The sequence below is a fragment of the Stenella coeruleoalba genome, assembly GCF_951394435.1.
Source record: "Stenella coeruleoalba genome assembly, chromosome: 15".
In the NCBI taxonomy this organism is placed as follows: Eukaryota; Metazoa; Chordata; class Mammalia; order Artiodactyla; family Delphinidae; genus Stenella; species Stenella coeruleoalba.
This window is the reverse complement of record NC_137161.1, coordinates 146,549-161,819: the sequence shown is the minus strand read 5'-3', so window position 1 is coordinate 161,819 and position 15,271 is coordinate 146,549.

The window sequence follows — 15,271 nt, the reverse complement described above, 5'->3', positions numbered from 1 at the left end:
CTTTCTGACTTCACTCTGTAGGATAGTCTCTAGATCCATCGACGTCTCTACAAATGACCCAATTTCATTCCTTTTTATGGCTGAGTAATATTCCATTTTATATATGTACCACATCTTTATCCGTTCGTCTGTCTGTGGGCATTTAGGTTGCTTCCATTACCTGGCTATTGTAAATAGTGCTGCAATGAACATTGTGGTGAATGTGTCTTTTTGATTTATGGTTTTCTCTGGGTATACACCCAGTAGTGGGTTGCTGGATCATATGGTAATTCTATTTTTAGTTTTTTAAGGAACCTCCATACTGTTCTCCATAGTGACTGTATCAATTTACATTCCCACCAATCGTGGAAGAGGGTTCCCTTTTCTCCACACCCTCTCCAGCATTTGTTGTTTGTAGATTTTCTGATGATGCCCATTCTAACAGGTGTGAGGCGATACCTCATTGTAGTTTTGATTTGCATTTCTCTAATAATTAGTGATGTAGAGCAGCTTTTCATGTGCTCCTTGGCCATCTCTATGTCTTCTTGGAAGAAATGTCTATTTAGATCTTCTGCCCATTTTTGTATTGGGTTGTTTGTTTTTTTAATATTGAGCTGCATGAGCTGTTTATATATATTGGAGATTAATCCTTTGTCCATTGATTCATTTGCAAATATATTCTCCCATTCTGAGGGTTGTCTTTTTGTCTTGTTTGTAGTTTCCATTGTTTTGCAAAAGCTTTTATGTTTCATTAGGTCCCATTTGTTTAGTTTTCTTTTTTATGGCATTACTCTAGGAGGTGGATCAAAAAAGATCTTGCTGTGATTTATGTCAGAGTATTCTTCCTATGTTTTCCTCTAAGAGTTTTATACTGTCCGGTCTTACATTAAGGTCTCTAATCCATTTTGAATTTATTTTTGTGTATGGTGTTAGGGGGTGTTCTAATTTCATTCTTTTACATGTAGCTGTCCATTTTCCCCAGCACCACTGATTGAAGACACTGTCTTTTCTCCATTGTATAGTCTTGCCTACTTTGTCGTAGATTAGTTGACCATAGGTGTGTAGGTTTATCTCTGGGCTTTCTTTCTTTTTTTTTCTTTTTTCCTTTTACACCTTTATTGGAGTATAATTGCTTTACAATGGAGTGTTAGTTTCTGCTGTATAACAAAGTGAATCAATTATACATATACATATATCACCATATCCCCTCCCTCTTGCATCTCCCTCCCACCCTCCATATCCCACCCCTTTAGGTGGTCACAAAGCACCGAGCTGATCTCCCTGTGCTATGTGGCTGCTTCCCAGTAGCTATCTATTTTACATTTGGTAGTGTATATATGTCAGTGCCACTCTCTCACTTCGTCCCAGCTTACCCTTCCCCCTCCCCGTGTCTTCAAGTCCTTTCTCTATGTTTGTGTCCTTAATCCTGTCCTGCCCCTAGGTTCTTCATAAACTTTTTTCTTTAGATTCCATATATCTCTGTTAGCATACAATATTTATTTTTCTCTTTCTGACTTACTTCACTGTGTAGGACAGACTCTAAGTCCATCCCCCTCACTACAAATAACTCAGTTTTGTTTCTTTTTATGGCTGAGTAATATTCCATTGTATATATGTGCCAGATATTCTTTATCCATTCATCTGTCGATGGACACTTAGGTTGCTTCCATGTCCTGGCTATTGTAAGTAGAGCTGCAATGAACATTGTTGTATATAACTCTTTTTGAATTATGGTTTTCTCAGGGCAAATGCCCAGTAGTTGGATTGCCGGGTCATATGGTACTTCTATTTTTAGTTTTTTAAGGGACCTCCATACTGTTCTCCAAAGTGGCTATAGCAATTTACATTCCCAGCAACAGTGCAAGAGCGTTCCCTTTTCTCCAGTGAATGCCTCTCCAGCATGTATTGTTTGTAGATGTTTTGATGATGGCCATTCTGACTGCTGGGAGGTGATACCTCACTGTAGTTTTGATTTGCATTTCTCTAATGATTAGTGATGTTCAGCATGCTTTCATGTGTTTGTTGGCAATCTGTATGTCTTCTTTGGAGAAATGTCTATTTAAGTCTTCTGCCCATTTTTGGATTGTGTTGTTTGTTTTTGTGATATTGAGCTACACAAGCTGCTTGTAAATTTTGGAGATTAATCTTTTGTCATTTGCTTCATTTGAAAACATTTTCTCCCATTCTGAGGGTTGTCTTTTCGTCTTGTTTATGTTTTCCTTTGCTGTGCAAAAGCTTTGAAGTTTCATTAGGTCCCATTTGTTTATTTTTGTTTTTATTTCCACTTCTCTAGGAGGTGGGTCAAAAAGGATCTTGCTGTGATTTATGTCACAGAGTCTTCTGCCTGTTTTCCTCTAATAATTTTATAGTGTCTGGTCTAACATTTAGATCTCTAATCCATTTTGAGTTTATTTTTGTGTATGATGTTATGGAGTGTTCTAATTTCATTCTTTTACGTGTAGTTGTCCAGTTTTCCCAGCACCACTTACTGAAGAGACTGTCTTTTCTTCATTGTATATCTTTGCCTCCCTTGTCATAGATGAGTTAGCATAGGTACGTAGGTTTATCTCTGGGCTTTCTATCTTGTTCAATTGATCTATATTTCTGTTTTTGTGCCAGTACCATATAGTCTTGATTAATGTAGCTTTGTAGTATAGTCTGAAGTCAGGAAGTCTGATTCCTCCAGCTCTTTTAATTTCCCTCAAGACTGCTTTGGCTATTCGGGGTCTTTTGTGTCTCCATACAAATTTTAAGACTTTTTTGTTCTAGTTCTGTAGAAAATGCCAGTGGTAATTTGATAGGGATTGCATTGAATCTGTAGCTTGCTTTGGGTACTATAGTCATTTTCACAATATTGATTCTTCCAACCCAAGAACATGGTATATCTCTCCATCTGTTTATATCATCTTTGATTTCTTTCAGCAGTGTCTTATAGTTTTCTGAGTGCAGGTCTTTTACCTCCTTATGTAGGTTCATTCTTATGTATTTTATTCTTTTTGTTGCAATGGTGAATGAGATTGTTTCCTTAATTTCTCTTTCTGATCTTTCATTGTTAGTGTATAGGAATGCAAGATATTTCTGTGCATTAGTTTTGTATCCTGCAACTTTATCAAATTCATTGATTAGCTCTAGTAGTTTTCTGGTGGCATCTTTAGGATTCACTATGTGTAGTATCGTGTCATTTGCAAACAGTGACAATTTTACTTCTTCTTTTCCAATTTGTATTCCTTTTATTTCTTTTTCTTCTCTGATTACTGTGTCTAGGACTTCCAAAACTATGTTGAGTAATAGTGGTGAGAGTGGACATCCTTGTCTTGTTCCTTATCTTAGAGGAAATGCTTTTAGTTTTTCACTATTGAGAATGATGTTTGCTGTGGGTTTGTCATATACTGCCTTTATTATGTTGAGGTAGATTCCCTCTATGCCCACTTTTTGGAGACTTTTAATCATAAATGGGTGTTGAATTTTGTCGAAAGCTTTTCCTGCATCTATTGGGATGATCATATTTTTATTCTACAATTTGTTAATATGGTGTATCACATTGATTGATTTGTGTATATTGAAGAATTCTTGCATCCCTGGGATAAACCCCACCTGATCATGGTGCATGATCCTTTTAATGTGTTGTTCAATTCTGTTTCCTAGTATTTTGTTGAGGATTTTTACATCTATATTAATCAGTGATATTGGTCTCTAGTTTTCTTTTTCTGTAGTATCTTTGTCTGGTTTTGGTATCAGGGTGATGGTGGCCTCATATAATGAGTTTGGGAGTGTTCCTTCCCCTGAAAAGTTCTGAAGAGTTTGAGAAGATTGGGTGTTAGCTCTTGTCTAAATGTTTGATAGAATTCACCTCTGATGCCATCTAGTTCTGGACTTTTGTTTGTTGGAAGATTTTTAATCACACTTTCAATTTCGTTACTTGTGATTGGTTTGTTCATATTTTCTATTTCTTCCCGGTTCAGTCTTGGAAGGTTATACCTTTCTAAGAATTTGTCCATTTCTTCCAGGTTGTCCATTTTATTGGCATAGAGTTGCTTGTAGAGGTCTCTTAGGATGCTTTGTATTTCTGTGGTGTCTGTTACAACTTCTCCTTTTTCATTTCTAATTTTATTGATTTGAGTCCTCTCCCTCTTTTACTTGAGTCTGGCTAAAGGTTTATCATTTTTGTTTATCTTCTCAAAGAACCAGCTTTTAGTTTTATTGATCTTTGCTATTGTTTTTATTTCATTTATTTCTGCTCTGATCTTTATGATTTCTTTCCTTCTATTAACTTTGGGTTTTGTTCTCTGTTCTCTAGTTCCTTTAGGTGTAGGGTTAGATTGTTTATTTGAAATTTTTCTGGTTTCTTGAGGTAGGCTTTTATTGCTATAAACTTCCCTCTTAGAACTGTTTTTGCTGCATCCCATAGGTTTTGGATCATCGTGTTTTTGTTGTCATTTGTCTCTAGGTAGTTTTTGATTTCCTCTTTGATTTCTTCAGTGATCTCTTGGTTATTTAGAAACGTATTGTTTAGCCTCCATGTGTTTGTTTTTTACGTTATTTTCCCTGTAATTGATTTCTAATCTCATAGCATTGTGGTCGGAACAGCTGCTTGACATGATTTCAGTTTTCTTAAATTTACTGAGGCTTTATTTGTGACCCAAGATGTGATCTATCCCGGAGAATGTTCCGTGTGCCATTGAGAAGAACTTGTAGTGTGCTGTTTTTGGATGGAATGTCCTATAAATATCCATTAAATCTATCTGGTCTATTGTGTCATTTAAAGCTTGTCTGGATGATCTCCATTGGTGTAAGTGAGGTGTTAAAGTCCCTTGCTATTATTGTGTTACTGTTGATTTCCTCTTTTATAGCTGTTAGCAGTTGCCTTATATATTGAGGTGTTCCTGTGTTGGGTACATATATATTTATAATTGTTATATCTTGGATTGATCCCTTGATCATTATGTAGTGTCCTTCCTTGTCTCTTGTAACATTCTTTATTTTAAAATCTATTTTATCTGATATGAGTATTGCTACTCCAGCTTTCTTTTGATTTTCATTTGCATGGAATATATTTTTCCATCCCCTCACTTTCAGTCTGTATGTGTCCCTAGGTCTGAAATGGGTCTCTTGTAGACAGCATATATATGGGTCTTGTTTTTGTATCCATTCAGTGAGCCTGTGTCATTTGGTTGGAGCATTTAATCCATTCACATTTAAGGTAATTATCAATATGTATGTTCCTATTATTATTTTCTTAATTGTTATGGGTTTGTCTTAGTGGGTCCTTTTCTTCTCTTGTGTTTCCCACTTAGAGAAGTTCCTTTAGCATTTGTTGTAGAGCTGGTTTGGTGGTGCTGAATTCTCTTAGCTTTTGCTTGTCTGTAAAGCTTTTGATTTCTCCATCAAATCTGAATGAGATACTTGCTGGGTGGAGTACTCTTGGTGGTAGGTTCTTCCCTTTCATCACGTTAAATTTATCATGCCACTCCCTTCTGGCTTGTAGATTTTCTGCTGAGAAATCAGCTGTTAACCTTATGGGAGTTCCGTTGTATGTTATTTGTCATTTTTCCCTTGTTGCTTTCAATAATTTTTCTTTGTCTTTAATTTTTTCAATTTGATTACTGTGTCTCAGCATTTTTCTCCTTTGGTTTATCCTGCCTGGGACTCTCTGCGCTTCGTGGACTTCGGTGGCTATTTCTTTTCCCATGCTAGGGAAGTTTTCAACTATAATCTTTTCAGATATTTTCTCGAGTCCTTTCTCTCTCTGTTCTCCATCTGGGACCCCTATAATGCGAATGTTGTTGCATTTAATGTTGTCCCAGAAGTCTCTTAGGTTGTCTTCATTTATTTTCATTCTTTTTCTTTATTCTGTTCCATGGCAGTGATTTCCACCTTTCTGTCTTCCAGGTCACTTATCCGTTCTTCTGTCACAGTTATTCTGCTACTGATTCCTTCTAGTGTATTTTTCATTTCAGTTATTGTATTGTTCATCTCTGTTTGTTTGTTCTTTAATTCTTCTAGGTGTTTGTTCCTTAATTCTTCTAGGTCTTTGTTAAGCATTTCTTGCATCTTCTCGATCTTTGCCTCCATTATTTTTCTAAGGTCTTGGATCATCTTCACTATCATTATTCTGAATTCTTTTACTGGAAGGTTACCTATCCCCACTTCATTTCGTTGTTTTTCTGAGGATTTATCTTGTTCCTTGATCTGGTATAAAGTCCTCTGCCTTTTCATTTTCTCTATCTTTCTGTGAATGTGGTTTTCCTTCCACAGGCTGCAGAATTGTAGTTCTTCTTGCTTCTGCTGTCTGCTCTCCAGTGATTGAGTCTATCTGAGAGGCTTGTGCAAGCTTCCTTATGCGAGGGACTGGTGGTGGGTAGAGCTGGGTGTTGCTCTGGTGGGCAGAGCTTTAATCTGCTTGTCTGTGGATTAAATAAAAGTTTAATAAAAAGTTTAATCCGCTTGTCTGCTGATGCATGGGGCTGGGTTCCCTCCCTGTTGGTTGTTTGGACTGAAGCGGCCCAGCCCTGGAGCCTACCTTGCTCTTGGTGGGGCTAATGGTGGACTCTGGGAGAGTTCACGCCAAGGAGTATTTCCCAGAACTTCTGCTGTCAGTGTCGTTGTCCCCATGGTGAGCCGCAGCCACACCCCACCTCTGCAGGAGACCCTCTAAAACTAGCAGCTAGGTATGATCATTCACCTACGGGGTGACTGCTCCTTCCCCTGGGTCCTGATGTGCACACTACTTTGTGTGTGTCCTCCAAGAGTGGAGTCTCTGTTGAGACTCTGAGTCTCTGAGTGCAGTTGAGACTCTGAGTGGAGTCGCACAGACTCTGGGTCCTGTGAAGCTTCGATGTTTTGTGGTTCTAGAAATCCTATAGGAGACGGTCCACAGCAGGTGAAGCTAATGCTGTCATAGAGGTGGTGAAGCCAAAGATCTGCAGTTCCGACTAGAGGTGCTGATGTACAAACAGGACAAAATCATCTCATGTGAATGTAGTTCAGGCACGTTTAAAATGAATGCAGTCATGTTAATGCCTAACATCTTCTATCTTGTGCCTCTCCTCAAGGACCCCCTCCTCAGTTCCTGAGGCTCCTGTAAGTCATGTACAGGGGAATGGAGAGTGGGCTCTGTCCAGTCTGAGCCCTGAGTTACCCTGTGTGTATCTTAGGATACTTTGTATTTCTGTGGTGGCTCTTGTAACATCATCTCTTTCAGTTCTGATTTATTTGGGCCCTCTCTTTTAAGAAAAGTACTATTGTCTTTTATTCTTTACAGAAGTTTAATAAGTGTTTGATCTACTACCCTTACTCTATGTATACTTTTTGCCGTGAGATTTTTACTTTTGTTTGTTTTCTTGTTACCGTCAATAATTAGTGAGAATTCTTTTAAGCTACCTTCAACATTGCTTATAAAGCTGCTTTATTAGTGATGATAGAGCTTTAATGGAAGTCGTGTTCTGGTTGTAAACTAGAATGCAACGTGCCAGCAAAAAGCCCCTAAGTGTATGTCTCATTACTTCTTGTTCTTTTTTTTTCCTTTTTTTCTCTCTTTTTTTTCTTGTTCTTTTTTTAATTTTTATTTTTTATCAGAGCAAATTTGATTAAAATGTTTTGTTTGTTCTAGATGTGTAAGATGTGGTTCTTTTACACATATACATGTATCTATACTTCTTCAGATCGTTTTCTCATGTAAGTTATGACACAATGTTGAGTAGTCTTCTCTTGGTATTCCGTAGGTCTTTGGTGATTATATATTTCACATGTGTTTCTATATCTATGTTAACCCCAATATCCTAATGTATCCAGTCCTCACACCTTTCGATTTGGTGAACCATAAGTTTGTTTAATGAATCTGTGATTGCCTTTCTCTGTGGAAATATCTTCATTGGTAGCAATTTTTAGCTAACACCTATAAGTGATATTATAGGATATGTGTCTTTTGCTGTCTGACTTAGTACAATTTGCCTGATTACCTCTAGAATCATCTACGGTGCTGCAAATGGCATTGTTTCATTTTTTTCCCTAGATAATATTCCATCTGTACATGTACCAGTTCTTCTTTGTCCACTCACCTCTTGATGGACTTTTGGTTGCCTCCATGTCTTGGCTATTGTAATACTGCTGCACTGCACATTTGCCTGCCTGTGTCTTTACAATTCTGTCTTCTTATGTTATAGGCCCAGGAGTGGGCATCCTGTATCATATGGTATCTCGGGGTTTACCGTTTAAATGCACCACGATTCTGTGCTCAGTATTGGCTCTTTCCAGGTTACATCCCACTTAAAGTTGAGGGTATGCATTTCTCCACAACACCTTCAGCATTGATTTATTTATTTATTTTTAATATCTTTATTGAAGTATAATTGCTTTACAATGGTGTGCTAGCTTGTGCTTTACAACAAAATGAATCAGTTATACATATACATATGTTCCCATATCACTTCCCTCTTGCGTCTCCCTCCCTCCCACCCTCCCTCCCCTCCAGGCGATCACAAAGCACCGAGCTGATCTCCCTGTGCCATGCTGCTGCTTCCCACTAGCTATCTACCTTACGTTTGGTAGTGTATATATGTCCATGCCTCTCTCTCCCTTTGTCACAGCTTACCCGTCCCCCTCCCCATATCCTCAAGTCCATTCTCTAGTAGGTCTCTGTCTTTATTCCTGTTTTACCCCTAGGTTCTTCATGACATTTTTTTCCCTTAAATTCCAGGTATATGTGTTAGCATACGGTATTTGTCTCTCTCTTTCTGACTTACTTCACTGTGTATGACAGACTCTAGGTCTATCCACCTCATTACAAATAGCTCAATTTCGTTTCTTTTTATGGCTTCAGCATTTATTGTTTGTAGTTTTCTTGCTGATGGATATTCTGACTGGTGTGAGCTGATACCTCTTTGTGGTTGAATTTGCATATGACTCATAATCCTTTGAAATTGAGCTTTAAGTCATGTCCTTTTTATTTTTCAAACTGTGATTACAGCTTAGCTCTTCAAAGTGTTTTCTAAAGTATGTGTTACATTTTGAAATTTATTGGCCATTACCTCCCTCAAAACATTTTGAGGGCAGGTTTCATTTACAGCCCTGCAGTACTTGTTCACATGAAGTGACCATTAGCACAGGCTTTAAAGCTGCTTTTGCAGGTAACGGCCAGATTGCGGCAGCCTTTCTTTGTTCCCCATGCTGGTACTAGGGAAACAGAGCTTCCGGCCGGTGGTCTTCCTCGGTTATAAATTAGAGTGGAATGTGCCCGGATAAACCCCCAAAGGCTGATGTCTCCTTACTTTTGTTTGTTTTTTTAATTTAATTTATATTTTTATCGGAGTAATATTCCATTTTGTATATGGACCACTTCTTGGTGCATTGCTCTGTTGAGGGACATTTTCGTTGCTTCCAAGTGTTGGCTATATTAAATATTGCTGGAGTGCAAGATTGCCAGCTTGTGACTTTTTGATTCTCATTTTCTCAGGTGATAGTCCCAGCAGTGGGTATGACTGATTGACTAGTAGCTCAATGTTTACCTTTTCAAAGCACCTCCATTGTGTTTTCATTAGTGGCTCTTACCATGTCTCCCTTAGAGCCAAGGGTACGAACTTCTCCACAATCCCTTCAGCATTTATAGTTTGCAGCATTTTTGCTAATGGCCAATCTGACTGCTGTGACCTGATAGGTTTTTGTAATTTGGGTTTGCATGACTTTAAAAATTCCTAAAATTCATCATTTTCCACGCCTTTTTCCTTTCTGTTAAAAATCAAGTGTGAGTACAATCTATCTCTTGAAGCTGTCTTCTTGGAAGGTTGCCCTCTTTTGAATTTTTGTGGATATTCGACCCCAGGATTTTTTTGGAGGGCAGATGTCATTACAGAACTGCAAGTTTGGTGAATATTTAGTGACCATTAGCACTGGGTTTAAAGCTGCTGTTGTGGGAAACGGCCACAAGGAGGCAGCATTTGTCCTTTCCCAAATCTGGGTACTAGGGCAGCAGAGCCTTTCTGGAAGTCGTGGTCCTAGGTTTTAAGTTAGAATGGAATGTGCCAGGAGGAACGCCCATAAGTTTATGTCTCATTACATCTTGGTTTTTAAAATTTATTTAATCGGGGTAATGATTAGATATTGTTTGTCCAGATGTACACAATCTGGTTCATTTGTACAATATATATGTCTATTCATGTTCAGATCCTCTTCCCATGTAAAATATTAGTGTTCCGTAGACCTCCCTTGCTATATGGTCCGTCTTTTTGATATATGTTTATTATATGTATTTGTATACGTATGGTAACGTTAATCTTAATTTATCCATTCTGCCCACCTTTCCTTTTAGATAAGCATACTTAATTTCTAAGTCTGTGAGTGTCTTTCTCTGTGGAAACATGTTCATTTGTGTTAGTTATTAGATAACGCCTATAAGTGATATCATAGGATATAGGTCTTTTGCTTTCTGACTTACCTCCTATTCTGTGATTATCTCCAAGCTCATCTATGGCGCCTCAAATAGCAGTGTTTCATTGTTTTCCATGGCTAATATTCTATTGTGAGCGTGGACCACTTCTTCTTCATCCATACATCTGTTGATGGACATTTTGGTGGCCTCACTGTCTTGGCTATTGTGAATAAGGCTGCAGTGCAGCTTTTGCAGCCCGCGTCTTCTCGATTCTGGTCTTCTCAGGTGAGAGGCCCAGTGGTGTGACTGCTGCATCGAATGGTACCTCAACTTTTACTTTTAATCGTAGCTCCTTTCTGTTCTCATTATTGGCTCTTACCACGTTACATCTCACCAGCAGCTAGAGGGCACACAGTTCTCTAAAACCCCTTCAGAATTTATTGTTTGTAGACCTTTTGCTGATGGTCAGTCGACTGGTGTGAGTTGAAACCTTTTTGTACATTAGATTTGCATGAGTCTAATAATTCCTGAGGTTGAGCTTTCACCCATTTTCCTTTTTTTAAACAAGAGAGTGAGTCAAACTTACCTCTTCATACTATCGTCTTGAAAAATTTGCCAGTTTTGAATTTTATTGTCCATTCCCTACCTCAGCACAGTTGTTTAGGGCAGGTGTCCTTTGCAGCCCTGAGTCCTTGTGAATGTTAAGAGAACATTAGCTGTGGGCTTAACGCCGCTCTCGCGGAAAACGGCCACAAGGCAGCAGAATTTCTACATTTCCAACTCTGGGTTTTTGGGCAGCAGAGCCTTCCTGGAAATCGTGTTAGTAGGCTGCAAATTAGAGTGGAATGTGCCAGAGCACATCCCCAAGAGCTTATATCTCCTTACTTCTTGTTTGTTTTATAAATTTAATTTTTATTAATTATCAGAGCAAACTTGATAAAAATATTTTGTTTCTCCTAGGTGTACAGAATCTGGTTCATTATATCAATGTATCTGTCATTTATCTTTGCATTCTTTACCGTGTAGGTTATTACAGAGTGTTGCCTAGACCTCTCTTGGTATTCCATAGGTATTTTGTGATTATATATTTCATATGCATTAGTACATGTCTGTTAACCCTCATATCCTAATTCACACATTCCTTACACTTTTCCATTGGTTAAACATAATTTTTTTTCTTAATCCATGCTTTTCCTTCTCTTGGAAATAAGTTCATGAGTATCAACTTTTAGGTAACACCTAGAAGTGATGTCATAGGATATCTGTCTTTCACTTTCTTTCTTTAATTTGAGTGCTTATCTCTAGGTCCTTATATGGTGGTGCAAACGGCACTGTTTCATTGTTTTCCATGGCTTATATTCCATTGTTTACATGGACCACTTCCTCTTTGTGCATTTTTCTGTTGATGGACATTTTGGTTTCTTCCAAGTCTTGGCTATGTTAAATATTCCTGCAGTGCAGGATTGCCAGCCTGTGTCTTTTCCATTCTGCTCTGCTCAGGTGATAGGCACATCAAGGGACCTACCAGATCACATGGTAGCTCAATTTTTACCCTTAAACGCACCTCCATTATGTTCTCACTACTGGCTGTTACCAGTTTACATCCCCCCCAGCAGCTGGAGGGTACACAGTTCTCTGAAACCCCTTCAGCATTTATTCTTTGTAGACTTTTTGCTGAAGAACATTCTGACGGCTGTGAGGTGAACATTTCTGTAATTGGATTTGCATGGCTTTATTCATTGCTGATGTTGCACATTTTTCAATTCCCTTTTATTTTAAAGAGAAAAAAAAGAAAAGACAAAATGTGCGTAAAATATGCCTCTTGACATTGTCTTCTTGAAATGTTGACGTCTTTTGAATTTTCTGGTCGATTACGACCCCAGGACATTTTTGAGGCCCGGTGTCCTTTACAGTGCTGCACATATTTTGAATATTAAGTGACCATTACCTCTTGGTTTAAAGCTGCTGTTGTGTGAAACAGTCACAAGGCGGCAGCATTTCTCCTTTACCAAATCTGGTTACCAGGGCAACAGAGCCTTAATGGAAGTCCTGTTCTAGGTTGAAAATTAGAATGGGATGTGCCAGGAAAAATTCCTTTCAGTTTATGTCTCATTATTTCTTGTTCATATTTTTAATTTAATTTTTATTTTTTATCGCAGCAAATTTGATTACAATGTTTTTTTTTTTTGTTGTTCTAGGTGTGCAAGATGTGGTTCTTTCACACACATACATATATCTATTCTTCTTCGGAACCTTTTCCCAGGTAGGTTGTGACACAATGTTGAGTAGTCTTCTCTTGGTATTCCGTAGGTCTTTGGTGATTATATATTTCACATGTGTTTCTATATCTATGTTAACCCCAATATCGTAATGTATCCAATCCTCACACCTTTCGATTTGGGGAACCATAAGTTTGTTCAATGAATCTGTGATTGCCTTTCTCTGTGGAAATATCTTCATTGTTATCAATTTTCAGGTAACACCTATAAGTGATATACGTTAGGTGTCTTTCGCTTTCTCACTTACTACAAGTTGCATGGTTACCTCTAGACTCATCTATGGTGCTGCAAATGGCATTGTTTCATTTTTTTCCCGAGCTAATATTCCATCTCTACATGTAACAGTTCCTCTTTGTCCACTCATCTGTTGATGGACTTTTGGTTGCTTCCATGTCTTGGCTATTGTAATACTGCTGCAGTGCAGATTTGCCTGCCTGTGTCTTTCCAATTCTGTCTTCTTATGTTATAGGCCCAGGAGTGGGCCTGCTGGATCATATAGTAGCTCAATGTTTACCTTTTAAAGGCACCTCCACCCTGTTCCCATTAGTGACTCTTACCAGGTTACGTCCCACTTCAAATTAAGGGTATGCATTTCTCCACAACCTCTTCAGCACTGATCGTTTGTAGTTTCTTTCCTGATGGTTATTCTGAATGGTGTGAGCTGATACCTCTGTGTGGTTGGATTTGCATGTGTCTCATAATCCTTTGAAATTGAGCTTTCAGGCATGTCCTTTTATTTTTCAAACGGTTATTACAGCTTAGTTCTTCAAATGGTTTTCTTGAAATATGTGCCACATTTTGAAATACTTTGGCCTTTACCTCCCGCAGGACATGATGAAGGCAGGTTTCCTTTACAGCCCTGCAGGACTTGTTCATATGAAGTGACAATTAGCATAGGTTTTAAAGCTGCTTTTTCAGGTAATGGCCAGAGGGTGGAGCATTTCATAATTCTATGAAACGTAACTGAACACACAATATATATTTTTTCTTTTAAATTTCCATTGTTACTTTTTTAAAGTACAATTATAATTGAAGTTCTTTGTAACAAGTGAAATTTAAAAAATTAAAGGAAAAGATAATATTTTACCACTTGCCATCCTTTCCCATTTACTGAACCGACCAGCATAATGTGTAGAGTTCTCATTTTATCCAGGTGTTCTATACATCTGGAATATCATGCTTCTCACTGTAGAAAAACAGATTTAGCTCTCACACTTTTTATAGGCTACATAACAGTCCATAGAACAGAAGTACCAACTATTTCAGACTTAGCTTTTTGAGGGACACTCAGGTTACTTTCTGTTTTATTTTGTTGTTCTTTTTTTTTTGGGGGGGGGTAGGAGTTTATTATTTATTTATTTATTTTTGTTGTGTTGGCTCTGAGTTTCCGTGTGAGGGCTTTCTCTAGTTGTGGCAAGTGGGGGGCCACTCTTGATCTCGGTGCGCGGGCCTCTCACTATTGCGGCCTCTCTTGTTGCAGAGCACAGGCTCCAGATGCGAGGGCTCACTGGTTGTGGCTTATGGGCCTAGTTGCTCCATGGCATGTGGGATCCTCCCAGACCAGGGCTCGAACCTGTGTCCCCTGCATTAGCAGGCAGATTCTAACCACCGCACCACCAGCGAAGCCCTCTATTTTGTTGTTTTGCTAGTTTGTTTTAACCCAAGAAAATATTTTTTTAAATACAAAACAACAAAATTAGGCTAGGGGTAAGGATTAGGGTTTAGGGTAAGGTTTAGGGTTAGGGTACGGGTTAGGATTATTGTACGGCTTAGAGTTTGGTTTAGGGTTAGGGTTATGGTACGGGTTAGTGTTAGGGTACAGTTTAGGGTATGGCTATGGTTTAGTGTTAGGGTACGGGTTAAGGTATGGGTTAGTGTTAGGGTATGGGTTAGGATTCAGGTACGGTTTAGGTTCAGGGTTATGGTTAGGCTTAGTGTATGGGTTAGTGTTAGGTACGGGTTAGGGTTAGGTTTAGTGTTAAGGAAGGGGTACAGTTTAGGGTACAGGATAGGGAACAACAAAGGGTTAGGGTTAGGGTACGTGTTAGGGTACAGTTTAGTGTTAGTGTACGGGTTAGGATTAGGGTACGGTTTAGGGTAAGGTTTAGGGTTAGGGTTAGGGGACGGGTATGGTTTGGGGTACAGTTTAGGGTATGACCACGGGTTAGGAGTAGGGTAAGTGTTAGGGTACGGTTTAGTGTTAGTATACAGGTTAGGATTATGGTACGGGATAGTGTAAGGGTTAGGGTTAGGGAATGGGTACGGATTAGGTTGCAGGTTAGGGTATGACAACGGGTTAGGGTTAGGGTATGTGTTAGTGTATGGGTTAGGATTAGGGTACGGGTTAGGTTATGGGTTAGTGTTAGGGGATGGGTTAGGATTAGGATACGGGTTATGGTACGGTTTAGGGAAAGGGTTAGGATACGGGGTAGGGTTAGGATAAAGTTTAGTGTATGGCTATGTGTTACTGTTAGGGTACATGTTAGCGTACGGGTTAGTGTTCGTGTACAGCTTAGGGTAAGGGTTAGGGTTAGGGAACGGGTACGGTCTCAGGTACAGGTTAGGGTACGGTAGCGGGATAGGGTTAGGGTACGTGTTAGGATGAGACTTCTTTGTAGTGCAGATTTGAATTTCCCGCTTGCTTGGTTGG